We start from the raw sequence: 25,372 nt of genomic DNA, 5'->3' as shown, positions 1-25,372 counted from the left end.
TTTGTCTCTGTTTCCAAGGATTTCACACCCTCAGTGCCCACCAAGAGCTGTTGCCAATTTTGTTGTCACCGATTGTGTTGACGTTAAGTGCTTTGTTCTGGTCACTGTGCCCCTCTGTCTGGCCCAGTGTGGGGCTTACTGTGTTCTTGGTTAGGCAGAGACTCAGAGTTGAGGTTTTGTAGGCTGGGATTTAAGCCAAGGCCAGAGAGAGCCAAGCCCTGACTGTCCTCGCCAGAATCCACAGGATCCAACTACCAGGCCCTCAGCCAGGAGGAGGATTATATCTGCCACAGACTTGAGGAAAAGCTCCTGTCCTGCACATGGAGCCCCGACAACCATCCTTTGTCCTACCCTCCACCACCTCTAGACGCTGGAAGTAAGGACCATCAGACCTTGGGGTTGGACCTTGGGGATCTGAGTTGTTGGGGTTTGAGGGATGTGCTGTTCCCATCTGTACGCAGTACCCCAGGGATGTCCAACTCCCACAAATGACTAGGGATCACCACAGTCAACCATTCAAGTCTTGGTGCAAGCCACCTGGTCCCCTACTGTCCTGGGATAGCTGGTTCTAAACAGAGGCTCCTGACACAGGCAGCTTCCTGAGCCAGGGGCATGAGGGAGGCATGGGGAGATTGCCACAAGGCCCTGCTTGCAGGGGTGCTCTGGCCTGGTTGTGTCCCCCCCACCTTGTTTCCCAACCTATTGGCGGAGAGGGGACTTGTGGGAGCTGAGGCAGCACTGCGCATTGCAGGCCACTGAGAACTACCATTCGAGAGCATGGAGTGAGTCACCTCACACGTGCAGGTATGCAATGCCACTCAGGATGACTCCAAATGGCAGCCACACCCCGGTGACCCTTGTATCCAAGCCCCATTGATACTGCCAAGGCATCTTCTCCCGATGTCACTAGCTTTTAGCATTCTGACTTTCTCTTTAGGTAGCTGAGTGTCAGCCTCAGCAACCTTTTCCTCCTCACTCCCTGGATTGTTGGCTGTCTCATAGGAAACAACGCTTGGTTCCTAGACAGCCCTGGGGCCATCCTGATGTCCCCCACATGGGGGTCAGGGTGACTGGTCATGCTGTGGTCACGTGTTCCTGTGGTCACGCTGGACTTTCTTGTACAGAATGTTGGGCCACTGTGGAGTCCTGGGCTCAGGAAGGGGTGCTTCCATCCATTTATCAGCCCCAAGGCTGCCACGGGACACTGCCTCCTGGTCTGATGAAGCATGGGGTGAAAGCAGCTAAGTTCCTGGGGAATCTGGAGCCCAGCCCAGGCTTGGGAGCAGAGGTCATGAGCTCTTGCTTCTGCTCCGTGGTCCATTCTCACACGGGTCACTGGCCATGAGTCGGCCGGCTGCCAGACCTCTGCAAGATTACATAAGGCATGAAAAACCCACCCCTCGGATCAGGCAGATGAGCAAGGGGAGCTCTTTCTAAGCCATTTCCTTTGAATTTCCCGCATGATGTCCAAGCAGACCTAGACTGTCCTGGCCTCTATGTCAAGATGCTAGTCTATGAGGACTCAGTGTCCCTGGATGTCCCATAGGTCCTTGAGTGACTACAGAGGCTGAGGACTTGCATTCCTCTTGAATTTCAGTAGTGCTAGGGTTCTGAGATACTATTTATTGTCAAGGACCTGAGCTTAGCTAAAGAGTGGAAGGAGCAAGCAAGGCCCACCTCAAAGGGGTGGGATTAAAGGTGGTAACCATGGTCGTAAGCTTTGACAACAGGCTCACCCGTGAAGATGAGCATGTCCCTGAGAGGCAATGCGGACGCACCAGTTAACCAGCTTGTAGTGACCGAAGCAGAGGGTTCTGGGCACTGGGGTCTGGGAGGAGCTGATTCCTGACCAGGAGGGAAGATGACTGTTGTGGGTCTAAGGTTGGACTAGGAATGGATACCTCAAGCAGGCTCAGATGGTTGGGAGACTTGGGGAAAGGAGGAGCAGCTTTCATGCACTCAAGCCTGTCTTTACCCGGTGTCTTTCTGATGTCCCCACACAGATGTCTCCCTTGAGAGAGACACACATGTGGTCAGACTCCAAGTGTCCTCTGGACTCCTAGCCTACTCGGTCTCCTTAGCCTGCTCTAGACGGTGAGATAAATAAAACCACAGCACACTGTGTGGCTTCTTTGCTGACACCATGAGATCCTCAGAGGTCCCTGGAAAGGTTTCCAGTGGATGGAGGTAACACCTGCAGCCCCTTTCCCCCAGGGTGTCAACTCTTGAAACAGTCAGTGAGACAGGGTGTGGCCTTGAATCCAGGGGGAGGGCGATGAAGGGAGAATTGATGGATTGGGGACCCACTGGGGACCCTACAGCTGCTGTGCATGTGACTGATACAGACTTTAAAGGGATGGCCACTTGCTCTATTTCCCTCCTTTCCACAGGCAATACAAAACAATGTGTCAGTCAGCGTGCCTAGCAGACTACATTTAAACACCTAAAGTTTAAACACACCTGAGCAGTGCCACGGTTCCTCAGAGACCCATGGCCTCTGTGACAACCCTCTACTGCTCGCTGACCACAGTTCTCTTCACTACAATGCCATCTTTCACACATTTTCAGCGCCATTTCTCTCTCTGTTCATGTAGTTTTGGCACCCAGTAGGATATCTGCATCTAAGATGTACTAAGGGTCTTGTGAGTCGCATGCGTGGATGCAATCACCACAGTCAAGCTCATGAATGCACTGGTCACCTCAGAGCTTCCTCCCTTCCTACCCTTCTCCCTAGACGACATTTGTCTTCCTGGTATCGTATCTTGCAGGCTTTGGAATCTGGTATAAGTGGGAAAAACACTTTTATTACCCATTATTTGTGTATGTAGCATAGTTACATTGAGTTTTTACCCAATAATGGTCAATAGTGTTTTGTGAGTCTCTTAGAACTTGTTCGCCTCCTATCATTTTGAAGGGCATCTGGGTTGCTTCTGGATTGAGCAATCACCGACAGATAAGCTGTTACAAACATCTGTATTCCAAGTATTGCATAAACACACACAGAAAAGGAATGTGTGGGTTGGAGAAGAGTACATATCTACCTTGTTAAGGAACTGGCAAGCTATTCTCCGTTGGTTTATTGCCTTTATGTACTGGCCAACAGTCTCTAGATACTTGCTCCATGTCACAGGCAGCCCTCAGAGTAGTCATTTTAATGAGTTGTAGGCCTGCCTTAAACTTAATTGTCATTCACGCAGACCCTATACTCCCAGGCTCGTCTGCAGCCTTCAGCCTTCGGACTTATTTTCCATGGCCATAATTGATCATTTCACAAACACTATGGGATACAATATGTGACTGTGTTCTAAGTCATGGCCTAGGTCCTTTTACTATCAGGGGTGTCCTTTGGCATTGATGCACCCCCACCTCTGTGACCAATTCCAGGTATTATAAAATAAAGTTGTAAAAATAAATCTCTGGGAACATGAGAGTATGAGCATATTTATTTACATGCAGTGGCCACTCAGACAGAATGGATCAGGGCAGAGGCTCCCAACAGAAGAAAACATCTTGCAATTTCTCTTTAAAACCCACTTTCGAAACAAATAGGTCACATACTTTTGGTAGATTATTTTCCCTCTCCTCTCTCTCCTCTGCCCCTCTTTCCATCCCTCTCTCCATGCCTTTTTTTTGTTAAGTACTCCCTAAGCTGGCTAGGTTGGCTTCTAACTCAAGATTCTTTCATACTTGATTTCTGTGTAGCTAGAATTACAGGCATATCACCAGGCTTGTTTTCTTGGTAAATTAACTTTTAATAGGGTGCAAATATAATTCAATTGAAAAGAAAAAGTCTTTCCAATAGTTTCAGGCTTAGTTTTAAAACCCTGACCTTCATCTAGGCCAACATACATGGATAAATCTCAAAATGGTTTATAGAATACAAATTCTAAAACTATAATGATTATATGAGGAAACAAAGGATAAAACCTTTTATTTGGGGCTGGTGAAGATTACTAGAGAGTCCATTGGATTTCATTACAATTAAAAACCGCTCTTTAGAAATTGCAAAGAAAAGGAAAAACTCCTAACGATGTGGGAGCAAAACCTGAAGCACTGGAATTGTATGCAGAACAAGCTCAGATTTGTGCAAATGCTCATAAGGAAGACACATAGATGGTCAATACGCTCAGAAAGAGATGTGTGATGCCATTACCACCAACAGAACCGTCTGATGAAGCAAGACTCATCCTACCAAACTTGGGATATGGCAACAGGTGCCTCATATACAACTTACTCTGGAAAATGAGCTATATCCTAAGCATAACTGCTCCACAATCCAGTACTTAAAAACCTACATGATTGTCCTAAAGGAACAAAACCCACTAATACCAGGATGTGTACACTTGGCTCTGCCTGTAACAGTCTCATGAACTCCATGACCACCATGGCAGTGTGCACAAATAGTTGTGTATGGTACAAGGGAATGCCAGGCAATGTAAAGAAACCAGATGTGTGCACGGTCACGGAAGAACTTCAGAATCTCCGTGCTGTGTACAAGAAGCCAGACCACGGAAAAATCATGGAGAGGCCATGGCTAAGGCTCGAAGCATGTAGGATTCCCAACCTGCAAGTCCTTCACTGAGACCTAGGACACAAGCCAGCCTCTGGGGGAGGGGTAGGAAGAGGGGCCACAGTGGGAAAAATGCATCAAGCTGTGTTCATGGCAGGAAGGCTTCTGCTTAGGACAGACTTTCTATGCAAGGCTCATGAGCCAGAACACACTACCGTGGAAACATTACATGAAGTCCTCGTCTGGAAAGTCACAGACCAGGTGTATGGTGCCTGCATCATGAGCAAGTCTAATGTATCGGGTGAAAGCCTGGAGATTTAAATGAAAGACAATATGTCTGGTCATTTGTGCTGAGAATGTGTGTGTGTGTTTATTGCAAGGAGGGAGCAGCCTTATATACAGACTTACAGCACAGTGGAAAAACCCCAGGTGTAAGTTTTCGTGTTCTCATACTTAGAGGTTGATGCCAGTGGGGCAAGGCCGGGGCTGTAAGCCAGGACTAGAAAACAGGATGCACCTATGGTTATTGGCTGACAAGTAACTCACAGAGACCCCATGGGGCTGGAGCCCAACACAGGAGAGTCTGGGCCACTTCAGAGTGATGGGGAGGCTCCATCTACCTAACTGCAAGAAAAGCAACTGTGGAACCACCTCTCACTGTCTTATGTCCTCAGCCCTCAAAGGCCTGTGGACCCTCCGCTCATGGGAAACTTCTGTTTGCAGGAAGTAGGCATCCCTGACTGGAGCCATGGAGCAGAGCCCATGATATCTTTACATCTGCTACAGTTTTGTCTCGACACCAGTGACTGAGTCTCCAAAGCCATGCAATTGTGCACTTCAGACATATGCATAGTTTACAGTACTTAATTCTCATTCACTCATGTATAAAACCCCAACACTTTAAAAAGTCTGAACCACTGCTTCAGAATTAGATCATCTATTCCCACCCAGTCCTTCTGTTTCTCTATCCCTCACAGGTCATCTGGGAAGGCCAACGACCCTCTGATCTGCCCAAAGTTGGTGTCAGGCCTATGGACTGTCCTCCAAAAATCCTCTTCTGTCAGTTGGGTGGTGAATTTGATGTCAAGTTCCTTCCTCCCCTCACCCTCTTGCTCCCCTACTCAGTACCCCAAGCAGGCCTGGAGCTCACTATGTAACCTACTCTAACCTCAAACTTGTGATGGTCCTCCTCTTTCAACCTCCAGTGTTGAGATTACAGGTATGTTCCATCAAGACTGGTGATACAGAGAAATGAGAACATGGGTTTTGTTTTGGACTCAGAGTCTGACCCCAGTGAGTGTGTCTGAGTGTGCAGTCTGAGTGAACTTTGCCTTCCTTTTAGCTTGGGGCTCTTTTGATCTGTTGTTCACTTTGGACCATTCTGACAACTGTCATTTGGTGATCTTGTCTTTTGGTTTATTCTGAGCTACTGGGGTTCCATGGAACCATTGGGGCATTTTACACTGTTTATGTGACAGACTTGGTCAATTTGGAAGATTTTTTTTGAGCAAATTTTGAGTTACGTTGAACTATTTGGCTGTCATGATTGGGACAGTTAAATTGTGCTGGGTTTTGGGTATTTTGTCAAACCACAGGGGTTTGGTTGAACCTTCGAGACATGAAAACAAGGGTTTTGAGGGACTCTGTTGACTTGTGTTACCATGGAAAACATGAAGCCTGTATAGCTTCGGTGTGTGTAGGAAGGTTTCAGAACGGCTACAAATGGTTGGTTAAAGAGACAAAGATGACAGGGTGATGGAGGACACTGTGCCACCAGTGTTGGGTATCTTCCTCTTTATGGTGCCCTTTCTGTGGTTTACTGTGTCTGCTGAGCTCTCTGGCTTTCTCCATAGGATTTTAACATGCCCATGTGTTCTTACTGCCCCAGCATACGCTAACGAATTTATAGGGTGGTACTCTTCCTACTCCCGGGAAAAAGTCATTTACCAGTTTCTGCTACCTGTCTGCCCAAGTTACATCAGCTTCCATCTTCAAAAAGCTGCCTATAAAATGGAGTCTCTCTGGGCAAGGCACAGTATGGAAAACTGTTTTATACAATGCAAAGTAGCTTTGGGCAAGACACAGTCCAAACTCAGCAGAAAGGATGACCCTCTGGTGTAGGAGGAAGTCTGATGCTGCCATTAAACATGTGACTTACTAGAGGCGCATACAGATGAGGTAATAAAAGGGCGGTTTACCACACCGCTAACCACACCCACTTTAGGCAGGACTAAAGACGTATACGGCTGGACGTAAAGACGTATACATACGTAGGCGGAACTACGTCACTAGCCAAGCCCACTTTTGGGCATGGCTAGGGGGCGTTACGGGGGAAGGCATAAAAGACAGCGCACAGGAAGTCTCGCTCTCTTTTCCTGGAGTTCGGCTTCCGGTCCAGTCGCTAGCTGAGATCTGCTGGGCTTCTCGGGGTTTGGTATCTTGTGAGTAATTTTCTAAATTAAATACTTAGCTTCACTTTCAGTAACTGTGTGTCACGTATTGTTACAGCGTCCGTAAAGCCAACAATTTGGTGTCGGAGTGGGATTGGAATCGGGACCCAGGCGCCCAGAAAAAAACGGCTTCTCTCGGCCTGACCAGGCACACGTGGACTCTCCTTTCGCTAAGTTCCTCACCACTTCGCTCGGCAAGGCACGATTCCTGCCGCCAGGAACCAGCACCTCCTACCTGCCGGTAAGGTTAGGCAGTATTCCAAGATTTCTCTTGCGGCCACGTGCTGTTTTACTGGCGGCCTGCTGACTCCGGCCACGTGCTCTTTCGCTGGCAGCCTGTTGATTTCAGCCTGAATTACTCCATTGGTAACAAACGTAACTGCTTTATACAATGTCAACAGCTAACACTATGATGCAGGATGTTAAGAATTTTCTTGGTTTTTGTATGGATGGGATTTTAGAAAGGGTTGAGGACCTACCTGAAAGGTACTTCCTACCCACAATGGTGATTATTAGCTTTATAATCAATATAATTTTGTTAAAGAAATGGCTCAAAAATAGGAATAAACTTATACAGGTCATACAGTCATCGCAGGATAGTTTTGAAATCTTAATACAAAGAATTCAGGAAATGAAAAATTCATTGCAGGAGAGTAAGAAAGGGCTGGTAGAAAATATTCAGGATATTAAAAATGATAATGTAGGTCTGACGAACAGGTTTAAAGAGACGGAACACAAAATTGAATTATTTTCAGGAAAAATGTGCTCCATAGATAGAATTGAAAAATTGGAACATAATGTGGAAACATTGAACGACAAACACGGTTCCATGTTTGATGATTTCACTAGCAAATTACAAAGACTGGAACATAAAATTGAAATGCTAGCAGAAAAGAATTGTTCCATGTCTGAGAGCAATGATAAACTAACTGATAGAATATCATTTGTAGAAGGCAGTTTACATGCTATTGAGGTACTTGCTAAGGATGAGAATATTAGAAATTTGGAATCACATGTAAATGATGAATGTAAAAAAATGAAAGATTCCATGACATCCTTAGAAAATCATTTGTCCCAAGAACTTCAAGAGCTCAGAGAAACAATGATGAATAGACTGCAGGATTTAGAAGACGCTCAATCTGATACTTCAGAATCAGAAATACAGGCAACAGGTCAGGACAGGAGTTTCCCAAAGCTTCTCAAATGCCGGAATGATTTCCCTAAGGTTGCTATGCGTTCCCCTATGGTTTTTCCAGTATCTGTAACAGAAAAACCAGCAACGAAAAAACAATCAAATGGTCCCATTGCTTATCACTGGGAGCCTATACAGATGAAGGATCTAAAAAATATTAAGGAGGCCATTGTCATGTATGGTCTTCATTCTCCCTTTGTCAGAGAGCTCCTAACCTCATGGGCTACTGTAAATAAAGTAACCCCAAAAGACTGGGCCCAATTAGCCTCTGCAGTGCTCGAAAATTCTTGCCAAATTCAATGGAGAGCTTTATGGAGGCAAGAAGCAAAAGCAATAGAAATTCAGGAATTACAGAACGGTCATGAAGTACCCCAAGACAAGATTCTTGGGGAGGGTCCTTACGCTGACACGCAGGTTCAATCTGCATATGACGAGCACATGTTGTCTTTGTGCCGTACAGCTGCTTTAAATGCCTTGGATAAGGTTTGTGAAACAGGAGAGATAATGCAACCCTACACCAAGGTATTACAGGGCCCAAGGGAAAGGTTCACTGAATTTTTAGAGAGATTATCCAGAGCAGTAGAGGTACAGGTAGCGAACCCAGAATCCAGGCGTCTCCTTATAGAATCTTTGGCGTATGAGAACGCGAATCCTCAATGCAGGCAGGTAATTTGGCCATTAAAAATAAGATCAGCGCCATTGGAGGAATGGGTTCTGCATACAGCGAACCTGGAATGTAAAAGTCAGGATACAGGAGCTTGGGTAGGTGAAGCTATTTCTACAGGTTTGAGGAGGCACCAGGATGCCAAATACCCTACCTGTGATGATATAGAGGCATGGGTAGGGAAGGCAATCTCAAAGAATTTAAATAGGCGTAAAGATGCAAAATGCTTTAACTGTGGTAGAATAGGACATCTTAGTAGGAACTGTAGACAACGCATTCCTAGAAATAATGCTTTTACCAGGAATGCATCAAACAGAAGGCCTAAGCCTCCTGGTCTATGCAGGAGGTGTGGGAAGGGGCGCCATTGGACTGATGAATGCTTTTCCACAATAGACAGACAAGGTAGATCTTTAAAGCCAAAAAACAGAATTCAGGGGCCCAACCGAGCCCCAAAAAGAGAGATTATCCGGTCATTCCCAGTGACAGTGGAGGACAGCCTCTCCCAGGACAATTAGAAGATCCACTGCCCATTGTAAATAATACGGCACTGGACAATACATTAGCTTCAGAGGATGGATCAATTACATCAGGAGGAGGAAGATAACAGCTCAGCTTCAGAGGATGAATCAATTATATCAGGAGGAGGAAGATAACAGCCCATCTACGAATTCATAGTCCACCATGGGTAAAGTGACCTCATAAAAGGAAAGAGAAGTGTTTTGTTTTTGTCTTCACAGGTAAACTCAGCAAAGAATACTGGACATATGGATTCCTGTAGAAGAATGAATAGCTACCCTGAGGACCATCAAACACACAATGTGTGGTATCAAAGTCTAAATCTCTCTATATTGCTTTTTCATAGTACCCTTTTATCATTATTTCTTCACATACCTCAGTTCCCATTCATTTAACTGAAGCTGGCTTTGGAGTTGGATTGGCTCTCCTACTCTAAACCCAAGCATATTATTTAAATACAATTCAGAATTTCTGTATTATATCAAAGAGCCATTGATATAAGACAGAAGAAATAAAATGAGGGACTGTTATCTGTGGATTTCTTTTTCTAAACAGTCTAATTTCCTTCAGGTTTTCCATCTTCCCTATTGTCACCTCTTCTGTATGCATACATATGAAAGTTAAAATATTTCTTTGTTAACATTAATGTTTGAGTTTTCCAGAGAACAAGGGATTTCCTGACAGCAATCTTCAACTGCTTCCGAAAGAGAATGAGGATCCACTTCCTTGACTTCACCTGATTCGACTGGAGGCATCTGAATTGCCCCACATCATTGACTCCACCTGACAAGCACTATCCTGAAACTGGCTTGAAACTTCATCACTCGACACAACTCCAGACCAAAGAATGGAAATAGCACATCTTCTACAATCTGACCAGAGCTTCAAGATAAGAGCTTCAATCAACACTAGAACCCCAGTCAGGAACTTCAATCAAGCATCTCCTGCCATACTGAGACTGTCTGATCTACTCAGATTTTGTTATACTAACATTTTCTTTTCACAGGTCCCCATGAGATTATCATCGTCCCATCTCAGCAGGAAGTAGTTTTGAGAATTCCACGTCCCCTCTCCCTACTATTGATATTATAAGATTACACCTGTTAGTGTTAGGTTTCAATTATTTTAGAGTTGGGATTGGAAGGAGGTGTTCATATTTGGGTGTTTCTTTAAGATAAGTTAAGGTTTAGATTGAATAGATGTTTGATACATTTTGTTCATGGACACAAGTTAGTTGTCCTTTTTTAGACTAAAAGGGGAATTGTAGGAGGAAGTCTGATGCTGCCATTAAACATGTGACTTACTAGAGGCGCATACAGATGAGGTAATAAAAGGGCGGTTTACCACACCGCTAACCACACCCACTTTAGGCAGGACTAAAGACGTATACGGCTGGACGTAAAGACGTATACATACGTAGGCGGAACTACGTCACTAGCCAAGCCCACTTTTGGGCATGGCTAGGGGCGTTACGGGGGAAGGCATAAAAGACAGCGCACAGGAAGTCTCGCTCTCTTTTCCTGGAGTTCGGCTTCCGGTCCAGTCGCTAGCTGAGATCTGCTGGGCTTCTCGGGGTTTGGTATCTTGTGAGTAATTTTCTAAATTAAATACTTAGCTTCACTTTCAGTAACTGTGTGTCACGTATTGTTACAGCGTCCGTAAAGCCAACACTCTGGTGACATTCTGTGAAGAGATTCCACAGCATTGACACCATGTCAGAACACTCTGAAGGAGACTTGATCCCAGGCAATGAGTGAAGGGTGGGTAGTTACATATCTAATGCCTGTCCTCCACTTAAGGCTAAGCCCCATGTCAGAACTCTGAAGGTCACCAGACCTCTCTCTTTGTTCCTTTTCCTGGTGTGCAATCACATTGCCTAAATCTTTCTATGGTTTTTTACTTGTTTCCTAAGTTGCTATGTTGAGGATGGGTGCCTGAGTCTAACTTGTCAGAGCTGCTGGGATCCAGGATATGACCCTAGCCACTCTGATGACAATGGTAGAATGTTACTGGGGACGCCCTGGATTTCTGATCTGTCACCGACTCCAAGAAACTACACCCTCTTCTGTCCTCAGGAAGGTCCTTTTTTTTTTTTTTGATGTAACAGGTATCCACATCCAACAGGGATCATGCTTTGGACATACCTCGACTCCCCCAAGGACCTCACAGCTTAGAGAAGTGGAAACAAGCTCTGGAAAGGCATTTTTAGGACGGAGTACACCAGGCAGAAATGCCTTTGGCCCTGGCTATTGTTTTTTATTAGCAGCTTGGCTGTGGGTGGGCAGCCTAACCAAAAATGCTTGGCCTCTCCACCCCCTGCTGCGAGAGCTAGCCTGGGAATCCAGAGAGGGCACACTGCATGAGGCTTGGCTGTGCTTGGGCTCAGAGAGTCTGCCAGTCTCTTGGCCCATGTTCTTACCTCATTTCAAATTGTCCCCTCTTTAAGACCCATGAAGCCAAGACACCTCCCCACCCCCACCCCTCCACACGAGTCATGCTAGAGGCTGCTGGCAACAGGACTCCAGGCTTCCTTGTCTCCATGGCAATGACTGTTTGGGTAAACTGTGTCCAAGCCCTCCAGCTGGCAGGATGAGGGCTTTCTCCTGGAAACCCTTTCATGTTTACATACTCTTGCTTCTTTCCGCTCTGAGCAGAGCAGAGGGGCTCCTGAGGCTTGTATGGGAAGTAAGTTGTTACCGAGTGCCTGCTAAAAAACAATTTTTATGACCAGGCATGATGCCTCACACCTGTAATCTTAGTGTGGCATGGAAAGGGATGGAAGGTAGGAGGATCCATGGTTCAGGGTTGGTCTAGGCTGCATGGGCCTAGACTCCATTTCAAGACACACACAGATAGACATAAATACGCAAGACACACACGCACACACACCACCTACCCCACACACACTTCTATAAATAAGTCTTCTGTCATGTGATGAGGATACCAAAAGTGAAATGCTGGCTTAGAATCCAGAACTGAGCTGTACTGAGCTGCTAATGACAAGGACTCCATTAAATTCATGGTCTTGTAGTGCTAGACAGAAGGGCATTCATTCATACCAGGTTCGTTGTGATGGCTTGAATGGAAATGGTCCCCTTAGGCACATATATTTAAATGCATAGTTGCCAGATAGTGGATCTGTTCGGGAAGGATTAGGAGGCGTGGCTTTGTTGCAGGAGATGCCATTGGGGACAGGCTTTGAGGTTTCAAAAGCCCATGACAGACCCGGTCCTATTATCTTTCTCTGCCTGCTGCCTGTGGATCAGAATGTAGAGCTCTCAGCTACTGCTCCAGCACATGCCTATCTGCTTCCCCTATGATAACCATGGACTAACCCTTTCAAACTGCTATGCAATCCCCCAACTAAATGTTTTGTTTTTAAGATTTGCCCTTTAATCCCAGCACTCAGGAGGCAGAGGCAGATGGATCCCTGTGAGTTCAAGGCCAACCTGGTCTACAGACTGAGTTCCAGGACAACCAGGGCAGTTACACAGAGAAACCTTGTCCAAAGAAAACCAAAGTCAGAAAAACAAATAATAAAAATAAAAACAAGAATGAAAAGACAAGCTGGGTGTTGGTGCACGCCTTTAATCCCTAATCCCAGTGCTCAGGAGGCAGACGCAGGTGAATCTCTATGAGTTCGAGACCAGCTTAGTCTACAGAGCGGGTTCCAGGACAGCCTCTCAAACAACACAGAGAAACCCTGTCTCGAAAAGCAAACAAAAAGAATGAGAAGACAGGCACAATAATAATGCCTTAGGAGCCAAAGGTGGGTAACATGTGACTCAGGACTCAGTTCAGTTTGGGGATTGACTGTGGCTTCCAGAGTTGTCCCTTTGGCTGTAAGGAAGAGCTCCCGCAGTCTGAAGTGTGCTGCAGCACCGCGTACTCAAGGACTCAGCTGGATCTCAGCCTCCTGCAATAGGCTGTATTGTAGAATATTATTTTAAAACGTGTCACATTCGTTTATGCTGTGGAACATTTGATGATGCAAAGGTGTGTTGCATTCTTTCATGTTGTGTTTGTTTAACTCCGTGAAGCTGTGATTCTTTGCCTGTCTGGAACACCTGATTGGTCTAATAAAGAGCTGATCGGCCAATAGCAAGGCAGGAGACAGGATAGGTGCAGCTGGCAGGCATAGAGAATAAATAGAAATCTGGGGAAAATAGGAGGAACACGAAAAGGAGGAGGACATCAGGGGCCAGCTACACAGCCAGACATAGAGTAAGAAGGGAATAAAAGATGTGCAGAAATGGAGAAAGGAAAAAGCCCAGAGGCAAAAGGTAGCCAGGATAATTTAAGAAAAGGTGGCGAAATACAAGCCAAGCTAAGGTCGGGCCTTCATCAGAAGGAGTAAGCCTGTGTGTGTGATTTGGAAGCTGGATGGTGGGTCCTCCAAAAGAGCAGAGAGAAAAAAAAACTACAAGGCTGGGTGTGGTCAACAGCTAACAAGACACAGCTCATGCTGGGCCTAGCTAGGGCTTTTTATCTTTTTCTCTTTTCTTTGCTTTCTTTTTTCGACACAGAGTCTCACATATTCCAGACTGGTCTTGAACTCCTGGGCCTCTTGTCTCCACCTCCCAAGTGCACCACACATGTGCACTGTGCTCGGAATCCAGGAGCCAGTCTGGCTCTTCATAGACAAACACTGAAGGGGCTGCAGCTCGTCTGTGAATTGTGTCACAAAGCAGTCATTTCTGCTTGAATGTTTGTGATTTCTCCAGGAAGCTCAGGGCTCAGGGTTCTAGCTGCTGACACTTGTGGGCCCCCAGCATATCCCCAGAATCACTGAAGGACCTGCAAGATGATTGACTGCTCATGGGCAGGCTAAACCTGCATTAAAATGAACATACACCTACAAGCAATGCTAAATGAACTTAGGCTTTATAGACACAGCACACACACACACACACACACACACACACAGGCACAAAAATGCGTGCATTCATATGTGCATGCATGTGCGTGTGTGTATGTGTGTGTGTGTGCCTGCATATCTAACAATAATAAAGAATAAGAAGCCATGAGTTTGAGGCAGGGGTATAAGATACATTAGAGGGAGGAGGAGGAGGAGGAGGAGGAGGAGGAAATGAAGTAATCAGTACTTTACATGAAATTCACAAAAATGATAAAAAATAAAAAGAGAACACAAAATTGTGGGGAGGGAAAGCGGTAGGGTGGGCCCAGGAGGAGTTAGGAAGAGGAGTGTGGTTAAATATGATCAAAATATACTGTATGGAATTCTCATAAAAAGCACTAAAACCCCTTTAACAAGAAATGTTTTAACAGACTTCAGCATGGGGAGTTAATAGTCACTCAGATAAAGTGTATAACACACTCAAGTGTGCATGTGAGTGCGTCAAGACACATCCCAAGGAGTGGCTAAGGGATTTAAGTTAGATCACAGGGATTTAAGTTAGATCACAGGGATTTAAGTTAGATCAGTACAGTGGGCGGAATCACAGATGACCGGGAGACCTGAAATCAGGAGGGTTGCATGGGAAGATAAGATGTTTCTGCTGCAAAGAGAAGTTCATTGTCTTGTTTCTGAAGTTCCCAGAAAATATCTGAGAAAGGAACATTCTCAGATGTACACGCAGGTCTTATGTATGGCTCCTTGGTATTTTAGCATTCTTATTTGAAACATCTCTCTTTAAGAAAACATTCTGGGTCAGCAATCTTCACAGCAAACATGAATTGTGCTGGATGAGGGGCTTCTTTTCTCTCCACATACTCTGAAGTTTCTGTTTCTGCCCTGCCTCAGTCTGGTGTGTGCATCAAGCAGCCAATAGAAAAGAAAACCTCCTGTCTGTTCCCTGGGCTTCACCTCGGTACAGTTCCCACTGTTTGCCATGGCTCATTCAACTCTGTCTATCTGCCTGGATCAGTCTTGCGCCTCTGTACTCTCCAGCAGGTCTCCAGCTGGGTTCACCACCAGCTTACCTAATGGCTCGCCACAGCTGGGTTCACCACCAGCTTACCTAATGGCTCGCCACATCTGGCCTTGGATGCGTCTATTCCTGCCTTCAGTAAGCCTCTTCAAACTGTGTCTGATTTAACCCTTCCAACACACTCTAACCTACCTATATGTCTTACTGTGTGCTGCATGTGTGAGAGTTAGCATTACTGATTAAGATTGGAATAAAAGATCCTTTGACTGCCAACGACCACGGTACCCAGGGCAACCAAGATCTAGAATTTAGCCGGGAGATGAACCTCCTTGTAGACCTGTTGGGGACCATCTTAAGTAACTGAGGTGGGTAACACCATTCCCTGGCTGGAACCCTGGACCGTTGAAGTGGAGAAAGAATTAGGCGGCTGCGTGTATTCACGTATCATTCTTTGCTACTCAGTTCTGGGTGATGTGCCCAGCGGCTTCCAGCCCCAGCTGCCTTGACTTTCCTCCATGATGCCAGTGTACTTGAAATGCCAGCCAGAAAAAAACCTTTTCCCTTCATGATCTTTTCATATTATCTTATTATAGCAACAAGAACAGAACTCTGACACTAGGAAAATTACACCCCCTGAGTTTGTGGATTTATTTTTATCCAATAAAGTCTGACACTGTGGAAACACACACACACACACACACACACACACACACACACACATCCATTTATGTTTCTGCATTTATTCATCTATCTCTGGAAGCCAAAACTCTTAGCTGGAGACAGCAAACTACCGTAGTTCCTCACTGCTTCATGTCTCCGGCACACACAGGCAAGTGGTTTCCTCTCCTTGAGCTGCCCTTTCTTTGGTCCCGCTACAAGCCTGTGGGGTATGATCCCCATAGTTGGCAAGTTCTATGGAACTCAGCTTTAAAAGTCCAAGGACAGGGAAGGGTAATGACAAAGAGCCTCTGTGTCCACTGTCTGGAGACCAGCAGGACCCAACCCTTCACCAAGAGACGAAGGAATGGCAGGCTGTGCTCTGCCCCAAGGCAATCCTTATAATATAAAATGGTTGGGTTTTTTTCAGGCTGTGCCTTGCCAGTGTCTTAGGGTTGCTATTGCTGTGATGGAACACCATGACTAAAAGCAAGTTGGGGAGGAGAGGGTCTGTGTGGTTCACACTTCCACATCATGGTCCATCGCTGAAGGGAGTCAGGACAGGAACTCAAGCAGGGCAGGGACCTGGAGGCAGGAGCTGATGCAGAGGCCATGGAGGGGTGCAGCTTACTGGCTTGTTCAGCCTGCTTTCTTATAGAGTCCAGGACCACCAGCCCAGGGATGGCATCACCCACAGTGGTCTGCGCCCTCCCCATCTATCACTAATTTAGAAAATGCTGGATCTTATGGAGGCATTTTCTCTATTGAGGTTCCCTCCTTTCCAGTGACTCTAGATTGTGTCAAGTTGACATAAAATTAGCCAGTACAACTGACTCGTTGTGAATCTCATACACACCACACACACACACACACACACACACACACACACACACACACACACACCATTATTAAGCCACAAACCTTTCTTACTCATTCCTCCCCAAGATCTCACATTAATGTGAATATCACAGTATAAAACATTCCAAAATTTAAAAGTCTCACTGTCTTTAAAACTTCAAACACTTAAAACCTCAGTCTTGCCGCAACTCCAGTAGGCATTCCCTGGGAACCCATACGTCACTCCTGCCATTGAAGCAGGTAGGCTGATAGTAGGTCGTCACCTCTCCTGATTCTTCAAATCCAGTGCCCCAGGCTCCTCCCCAGCTCGGTAGCAGAAAGCCTGCTGTGGTCTCCCTTTCCTCTCTGATCCCAACTCCAACAGATCAGGAAGACCTCCTCCTCCAATGTTCCCTCCCCCAATTCATGACCGTATTCCAGCCTCCAACTCCAGCAGGCATTCCCTGGGAACCCACAGCCCGCTCCCAGCAGGCACCCCTGCCAACCCACAGCCCACTCCCAGCAGGCGCCCCTGCCAACCCACAGCCCACTCCCAGCAGGGGCCCCTGCCAACCCACAGCCCACTCCCAGCAGGCGCCCCTGCCAACCCACAGCCCACTCCCAGGGAACCATGTGGTCTGAGTGCCACTATTCACCTCTCCTGGTCCTCCAGACCCCATCCCCCAGTCTCATCCCCAGCAGACCTTCTGGTAGGGCCTCACTTCTCACTCTGCCCCCATTCCGAAGAGAGGAAACAAGCAGACTCTGGTGGAACACTCTGCTTCCTCCCCACCACCCTGTGAATCCCCTCAAGCCCCTAGCCTATCCCTCAGTGTCAGCTCTGAATACCCAGAAACACATTTTACCTGGAATCCCCAGTAGCCACATCTATCGGATCCAGAAAATTTTCTGTCAACAACACACAGCCACAACACTCTCCTAAGGAAACAGAAACCAAGGAACAAAGCACCCACACAACAGAGACAAAACTAGATGCCAGTACCTAGAAGTATAACCCTCCCAAATTCAGATGCCTAGATGCCAAAAAAAAAAAAAACACACACACACAACGAATAGCAGCCAGGACAGTATGTCTCCACTAGAGCCCAGCAACCCTACCACAACAGGCCCTCCATATTCCCCCATAGCTGAAGCACAAGAAAAAGACTCTAAGGCAGCCATTATAAATTCAATAGGGGTCCTTAAAGTGGGAAAGAATAAATCCCTTAAAGAAATCCATGACAACACAAACAGAGGAAGGAAAGGAATAAAACTGTTCAAGACCTGAAAATGGAAACAGAGTCAATAAAGAAGCTCAAACTGAGGGAAATCTGGAAATGAAAAATGCAGAAATTCAGACAGGAACCACAGAGACAAGGTTCAGCAACAGAATACAAGAGATGGAAGAGCATCTCAGGCACTGAAGACACGATAGAAGAAATGACACGTAAGTCAGAGAAAATGTTAAATCTCAAAAACTCCAGACAGGAAACATCTAGGAAATCTAGGACACCACGAAAAGACCAAATCCAAGAATAATAGGAATAGAGGAAGGAGAAAGAAACCTAGGTCAAAGGCACAGAAAATATTTTCAACAAAATCATATATGAAAATTTCCTTAACCTGAAAAAGGAAATGCCTGTGAAGGTACAAAAAGCATACAGAATATGAAGTAGACTGGACCAGTAAGTCAAAACACTAAGCATACATAAAGAAAGAATATTAAAAGCTTAAAGGAAAATGACCAAGTAACAAAAAGGCAGACCTATTAGAATTAAATCTGACTTCTCAGTGGAAACTCTAAAAGCCAGAATGGCTTGGACAGATGTGCTGAAGACTCTAAGAAACCATGGATGCCAGCCCAGGCTACTATACCAAGAAAAAACTGTCAATCACCATAGATGGAGAAAACAAGATATTCCATGATAAAGTCAAATTTAAAGAATATCTATCCACAAATATAGCCCTGTAGAAGGTGCTAGAAGGAAAACTCCAACCTAAAGAGGTTAACTAGCTGGGCGGTGGTGGCGTACGCCTTTAATCCCAGCACTCAGGAGGCAGAGGCAGGCGGATCTCTATGAGCTCGAGGCCGGGCTGGACTGATAGCCTCTGAAACAATACAGAGAAACCCTGTCTCATAAAAACAAACAAAAAAAGAGGTTAACTAAATCCAAGAAAACACAAGGAATAACTCCAGATCAGCAAAGTCAAAAGAAAGGAAGCACACACCACACCACCACCACCACCACCAAACCAGGAAGCAGCGATCATTTGGTCATAAGCAAAGTTCTCAATTCCCCAATAAAAAGACTCAGACTAACAGTGGATGGGAAGACAGGTTCTATCCTTCTGCTGCATCCAAGAAACACATCAAGGCTAAACATTACCTCAGGAAAAGGGGTTGGAGAAAATAAATGGACCTAAGAAATAAGTTGGTGTAGTCATTTTAATATCTAACAAAATAGACTTCAAACCAAAACTAATTAGAAGAGATGAAAGATACTACACACTCAAAGGAAAAATCCATCAAGAGGACATTTCAATTCTTAACATCTGTGCCCCAAACACAAGAAACACTACTATAGCTTAAATCACACATTGGCCTTCTCACACCGATGGTGGGAGACTTCAATCCCCCACTCTCACCAATATATAAGTCATTCAGACAAAAACCAAACAGAAATGCTGGAGCTAACAGGTGTTATAAACCAAACCGACCTAACTATTATCTACACAAATTTCACCCAAACACAAGATATACCCTTTTCTTAGCACCTCATGGAACTTCCTCCAAAACTGAGCACATGCTCTGACACAGAGCAAGTCTCAATAGATAAAAGAAAATCAAAATAGCATCCTGGATCTTATTAGACCACCACAGATTAAGCCTGGATAGCAACACCATAAGCAATAGAAAGTTTAAAAATGCATGGAAAATGAACATCTCTCTACTGAATGAAAAATGGGTCAAGACAAATAATTTAAACACTTTGTAGAACTGAGTGAAAAATGAATACACAATATACACAAACTTATATGGCGCAATGAAGGTGGTTCTAAGAGGCAAAATTCATCGTCAGAAAGATGGAGGGAAGAACCAGGGCACAGTCACAAACAGAGCAAACTCCAAAGGTACAAATAAGTCAGTGTCCAACTATCCGGGATTACTCACAGTCTTCTGGGCTCCTCCAAGGGGCTGGGTCTCTTCTCCAGCTCTGGCCTCTGCAGCTCACACAGCTTGTCCTCTAGGCTCCGGCTGGCTCCATGCCTCCAATGCTGTTCTTGGTGGGCCGGGCTGGCTCCACTCCAATGCTGTTCTTGGTGGTCCCGGTTGGCTCCACTCCACAACTGCTGCTGTTCTTGGTGGTCACCCCAAGGTACTGGCATCTCCAAAATGCTGGGGTCTCCTGCTACAACTGGGCTGTACTTTCACTAATAGCCTCTCCTGGGCTTGTGGTGCCAAGCCTCAGCTTCTCTCCATGACCCCTTCAATCCTGTGGCTTCAAGTGCTATGGAGGCTGCACCTTCTCCAATGTCTCTCCTGGCCTCTCCAGAGTGCCAAGCCTCAGCTGCTTTTCAGGAACCATCCACGCATTCAAAACCAGTACCACCTGGGTGACTCTAACACATTACCAAGTTTGGCTGCCAGTGTAAGGCACAACCTTGCCACCTCTGGAACACAGTTTCTACATGTGGACTCTGAAGAACGCTTCCCAGAAGATTTCACCCCAATGATGCTGGTCTCTTCTTAATCACCACCAACTTCTAGCTCCAACTGACCAGGGTCCATTACCTCAGGGAAGCATGGGTTTTACGTGAGCGGTGCTTTCTGGTCTCTTGTTAATCACGGCTGATTCTTCAGTCTCAGCTGACCAGAACCTCAGAGTCTTAATTCAAAAGTCCTGGTAGAGTTTTTCCTTCTTCTGAAACTATTGCCTGGCTTCTCTCAGCATCTTTTCAGCTCATACAGGACAGCTCACTGAGATCTCAACACTCAATGGCGTTTCTTATCAAAAGTTTCAGAGTACTTCCACAAGCCCCATGGGAGCAACATGGTCAGGTGTGCCACAGCAACACCCCACTGTCCTGCTACCAACTTGTCTTAGGGTTTCTATTGCTGAGATGAAACACCATGACCAAAGCAAGTTGGGGAGGAAAGGGTTTATTAGGCTCACACTTCCACACTGTGCTCCATCACTGAAGGGAGTCAGGACAGGAACTCAAGCAGGGCAGGAACTGGAGGCAGGAGCTGATGCAGAGGCCATGGAGGGGTGCAGCTTACTGGCTTGCTACTCCTGGTTTGCTCAGCCTGCTTTCTTACAGAACCCAGGACCACCAGCCCAGGGATGACTCCACCCACCATGGGCGGGGCCCTCTGCCATCAATCACTAATTAAGAAAACTCTTCACAGTTGGATCTTATGGAGATATTTTCTCAATTGAGATTCCCTCCTGTCCAGGGACTCTAACTTGTGTCAAGTTGACATAAAACTAAACATCACACCCTGAGACTTCATTTTCAGTGCAAGCACATAGTCAGGGTGTCCAGTACCTTGTTTGACACTTAAAATCACCTGTCCTATACCTCAGTAAGGCATAGCTTGATAACATTTCTAAATAAAGATGTCATCGTATAAACTCATCAAATTGCCATTGTAGGAGTACAGGAGTGTGCTAAAATCATATTAATTCAACTTCTTTTCCTGGACCAGTAGAGGTCACCCAAGCCAGCAAAGGGGCAATGAGATGGTCACCTACTTGTCACCTGAGCATCCCGGAGAAGGACTGAGAGGCCAAGCGAGCCTGCTAGACCCAGGAGCTTTGTCTGAGCGTGGTCTGCAGTTGACGGGACGACCCAAACTGCCTTCTGTCTACTCATTCATCTGTCTGGAGTTAGTTCTATGCTTTGTAACCACAGCTTCTGATTCCGCTGCTGACCAGGCAGCTAAACTCCACCCCAGAAGCTCGTCTCCACGCAGTGCTTCCAACAGACCCACACAGGGTTGGTCATCTAATTCCTGCAGAGACTGAACCTGCAGCTGCCGAGGGCAGTGATTCTCAACCTCTGGGTCTAGATCCCTGCGGGGTTCAATGATCCTTTCACAGGGGTCACATATCAGTGTCCTACATACCAGATATTTACATTATGATTCACAACAATAGCCAAGCTACACTTATAAAGTAGCAAGGAAGTAATTTTATGGTTGGGAGGGTCACCGCAACATGAGGAACTGTATTAAAGGGTCACAGCATCAGCAAGGTTGAGAACCCCTGGGGCTTCCGCCTCTCAGTGAGGTCTCTGAACTGCTTGAATTCTTTAATGCGTTGTAGCCTCCCTGTGAGCTACACATATACATTATAGACAGACAGACATTCACTGTGTGATGTATAACATGTAATTTGAGAATTTAGTAATTAAGGTTGGAATGAGGACTGGGGAAGATGGCTCGGCCATTAGGAACACAAACAGAGGATCTTTGCAGAGGAGCTGAGTTATGTGGCCAGCAACTGCGTCTCAACAGCCAGTAGTGCCGGGGTGGGGAAACCAGCATCACTGACCTCACAGGCACAACCCCCCCCCCCCACACACATAATTTACATATAAAAATAGGCAGGAATAAAATAACCTGTTTTGCCAATGGCTAGCCATTAAGGGAAAATTGGATTACTTGTCACACTGTAGCCAACAAAACAAGTAGCTGGTGAATTGTTAGTCAATGCAATCTGACACGTGTTCACACACGTGTCTATCAGTGTGTTAGAATCCCAGGCCAGATGCTTCTCAAGCCCATCTGTGGACCTCTCTCCATTCTCACAGTTGATCCTGGGGTTCCCACTGCTAGGGGGGAGAGACAGACACCCAAGGGTGACACATTCCTCTGGTGTCCAGAGTCCGGGGATGGTAAGCACTGCTCTTACTTTCCAAGGAAGCTTTCAGACTTCTCAGGACACCACAAAGTTCCTTGTGCCCACACATCCCACACCCATTTCCCTCCTACCACTCGAGAGTCAGGGGCAGCCTTGCCTTGGGCTTGTGCTGGAAATCTTCCTCCTTTCCTGTAACGCCTATAAGAAGGGACCCCTGCGACCACGGCTCTCCTCAGAGTCCCGGCCATGCTGTCTGCCTATCTATGAAAACTGGGACCTGAACCTTTCTTGGCAGAACTCTTGTCTGTATGTCCACGGTGTTAATTCTCATAAACTTCTTGCTCAAAAGAGCATTCTATGTCAGTGTCCCCCAGGAATGTTCAGAGACCTGTGTTCCTGATGTAGCATGCTCACGATAAAGGAGTAGTTCAGGGAAACCTCTTTTTTCCCTGGAGGATAGCGCCCTCTAGAGTCTCAGCTGCTGGGCTCCAGGCATACCCCAGGCATGCTCTCCAGCCATCAGGAAACTATGGACCAGGGAGGGACCTAGTACCTCTTGACCCCCAAGGCTGTGCATGGAGTGACTTCGCTGTCTGATCACCCTGCTCGCTGTGTCCATCGTGTCAATGGATGTTGGGCCTATGACATTAATTATATCCTTGGCTGCAGACACTTAACCAAGGTGTTTCCCAGTCAGAGGCATGAGTGGTTCTGAAGTCATGGGTGTCTGAGCTGCAGGCTGGGGGTCTACATTGTACAAGCCAGCTGTGAGACACACCCCTCCAAATCCAGAATGTAAATTACTTTCTCCCAATTACTTGGGAAACCACGAGCCATGACAAGCATTTGCTGAGTCAGGCTCACAGGACAGCCTGCAAGGTCAGGGCCCTCATCCCTGGCAGGGACACTGCCGAAATGAGGGAGCGAGCAGTGAATTCTGGGGCTCTGGCTTCCTCCAACCCCTGTCCTTTCCAGGTCTACCTAGCATGCCAGATCCCCTGCTGGTTCCTGGAATCTGCGACTGTTCCTACCTCAGGCAACAAACTTGGCGGCAGACTCAGGAGGATGTCACCCTGTTCCTTGCCAGCCAGTCCTCAGGGGACCTGAGTGGGAGGCCGGTTAGGCTGGCTTATAGATAGGGGAGCTCAGGGAGGGCTGCAGGCATGTCCCAGCATGCCTGGGCCTGCCCCACAGCCTGGTTCTGCAGAGCTGCTGACTGGGGACTTTCCCTGTGGTTTGATCCCCTCTCTTTCCCAATGGCAGACACAGGACTGCAGGGAACTTTGCTCCTAAACTGCCTCCATGCCAAGGCTAGGGCGAGAAGCTGGAATGTGGAAGGCTGAGCTCACAGTTGTGGAACCATCTTGGGATGAGAGAGTTGACTTTGGCCTTGAGAACTCTGTGCTTGCCCAGCGGCTTATGCCTTCTTGTCCACCCTGTACAGCCCTGACGCTGTGCTGAGACTGCACTCTTAAGACTTGGTCTAGCTGGGGCCACAGATGAGAATCTGATGGCCAGGAATACTACTCCTAGAAAATGAAATGGTGGAGTAGATGGGAACTCCTGGGGGAACAGAAGTCTTGGATCAGAACGGGGTACTATGATGGGCTGGGGCTCTTTGGGAGACAAGGTCCCTTGAATGTGGGATGGAGACCCTTGGACAATGAAGTCTTCCCCAACAAGGGCACTGAGGGTAAGAGGCAGGTCCTTCCACAGAGCTGGATGGTGACGAGAGGGACCAGAGCTGAAGTGAGAGGTCCTTGGCTTGGGAGGAGGGGCGGAGCAAGCCCGTGGGTAGCCCAGGAGGATCTGTGCTCCAACCCAGCGCTGCTCAGTCTCTGGGCTCTGCCTCAGCTTCCTGCCTGCTTCCTGTACCTCAGTTTCCCCATCTGTAAAGCCAGGGTCATCCTTTAAGATGCCTTTATGTCTCTGGGTGTGCTTTACGGAAAAGTGCACAACAGTGATGTGCAGGGCATAGCAACTGCCCTGGGAGGGCCTATGGGCCATAACAACCAGCTGACCAATCAACACAGGGCAGGTTGTCCAAGCCTGGAAGTGCACCAATCCTGAGACTGCTGCATACCCCTAGACACTCCCCTTATGCTGCCCTTTAAGATCCCTGCCTCGTGGTTTCTTGGGGTCTTTCTCCAGCCATCTGCCATTGTGAATGGATGAAAGGCCCGAGCTAATGGGGTTAGCTCGTTAAACATCAACAATAAAAGAATCTTTGCTTTTGCATCGAAATGGGCTTCTTGATGATTTTGGGGTCCAGAATTTGGGCACAACAATAGAACCTCCCCATCCCATTGATACTGTTAGAGGGGGCCACCCCCACTCTGCCTTATGAGTTTCAGTGCCTAGCAGAGCTGCCAGCGTGCCTGCCTGCCTAAGTATGGCATTTGGGCCTGAGCTCCTTTCAGAGTACACACTCTTGCTGTTGTCCCTTCTACATGCACCAACGGCTCTTCTAACCAACCTCATACCAAAAGGGACAATGGGACTCTTTCAAACCTTTCAGACATGAGCCTGAATTCCACAAGAACTCCACAGACCACCCTTGAATCACCACTTCCCCTGATCCTCCCCATCCCAGCTGGGGGGGTCTATGCTCTGCTCACATACTGGACTGCTGTCAATCATGAGTCCAGTAGAATCCTCCTCTGGGAAGGAGGCTGTAGACCCCCCCACCTATCCCCATGCCTCCTAGCGACCATACAACTCCAGAAACCCCATCTTCAACGGACTCACCATGTCTACATGTCCTTGGGGAGTCCGGATACTCAGGGCC

General features: G+C 46.8%; 1 long non-coding RNA gene across 1 annotated transcript in view; it reads right to left on the bottom strand.

Moving 5' to 3' along the window:
* LOC110343249 overlaps positions 1-20,886 on the bottom strand; it is a 56,502-nt gene extending 35,616 nt beyond the window's left edge. Inside the window, exon 1 of the long non-coding RNA XR_002385461.2 lies at positions 19,890-20,886. This is a non-coding gene — a long non-coding RNA (uncharacterized LOC110343249). The remainder of the gene's footprint in view (positions 1-19,889) is intronic.
* Positions 20,887-25,372: the final 4,486 nt, after the last annotated feature.

Source organism: Mesocricetus auratus, unplaced genomic scaffold (assembly GCF_017639785.1).
Source record: "Mesocricetus auratus isolate SY011 unplaced genomic scaffold, BCM_Maur_2.0 Super-Scaffold_100031, whole genome shotgun sequence".
Classification (NCBI taxonomy): domain Eukaryota; kingdom Metazoa; phylum Chordata; class Mammalia; order Rodentia; family Cricetidae; genus Mesocricetus; species Mesocricetus auratus.
Note: the sequence above shows the minus strand (reverse complement) of the source record. Positions and strands in the feature narration are given on the sequence as shown.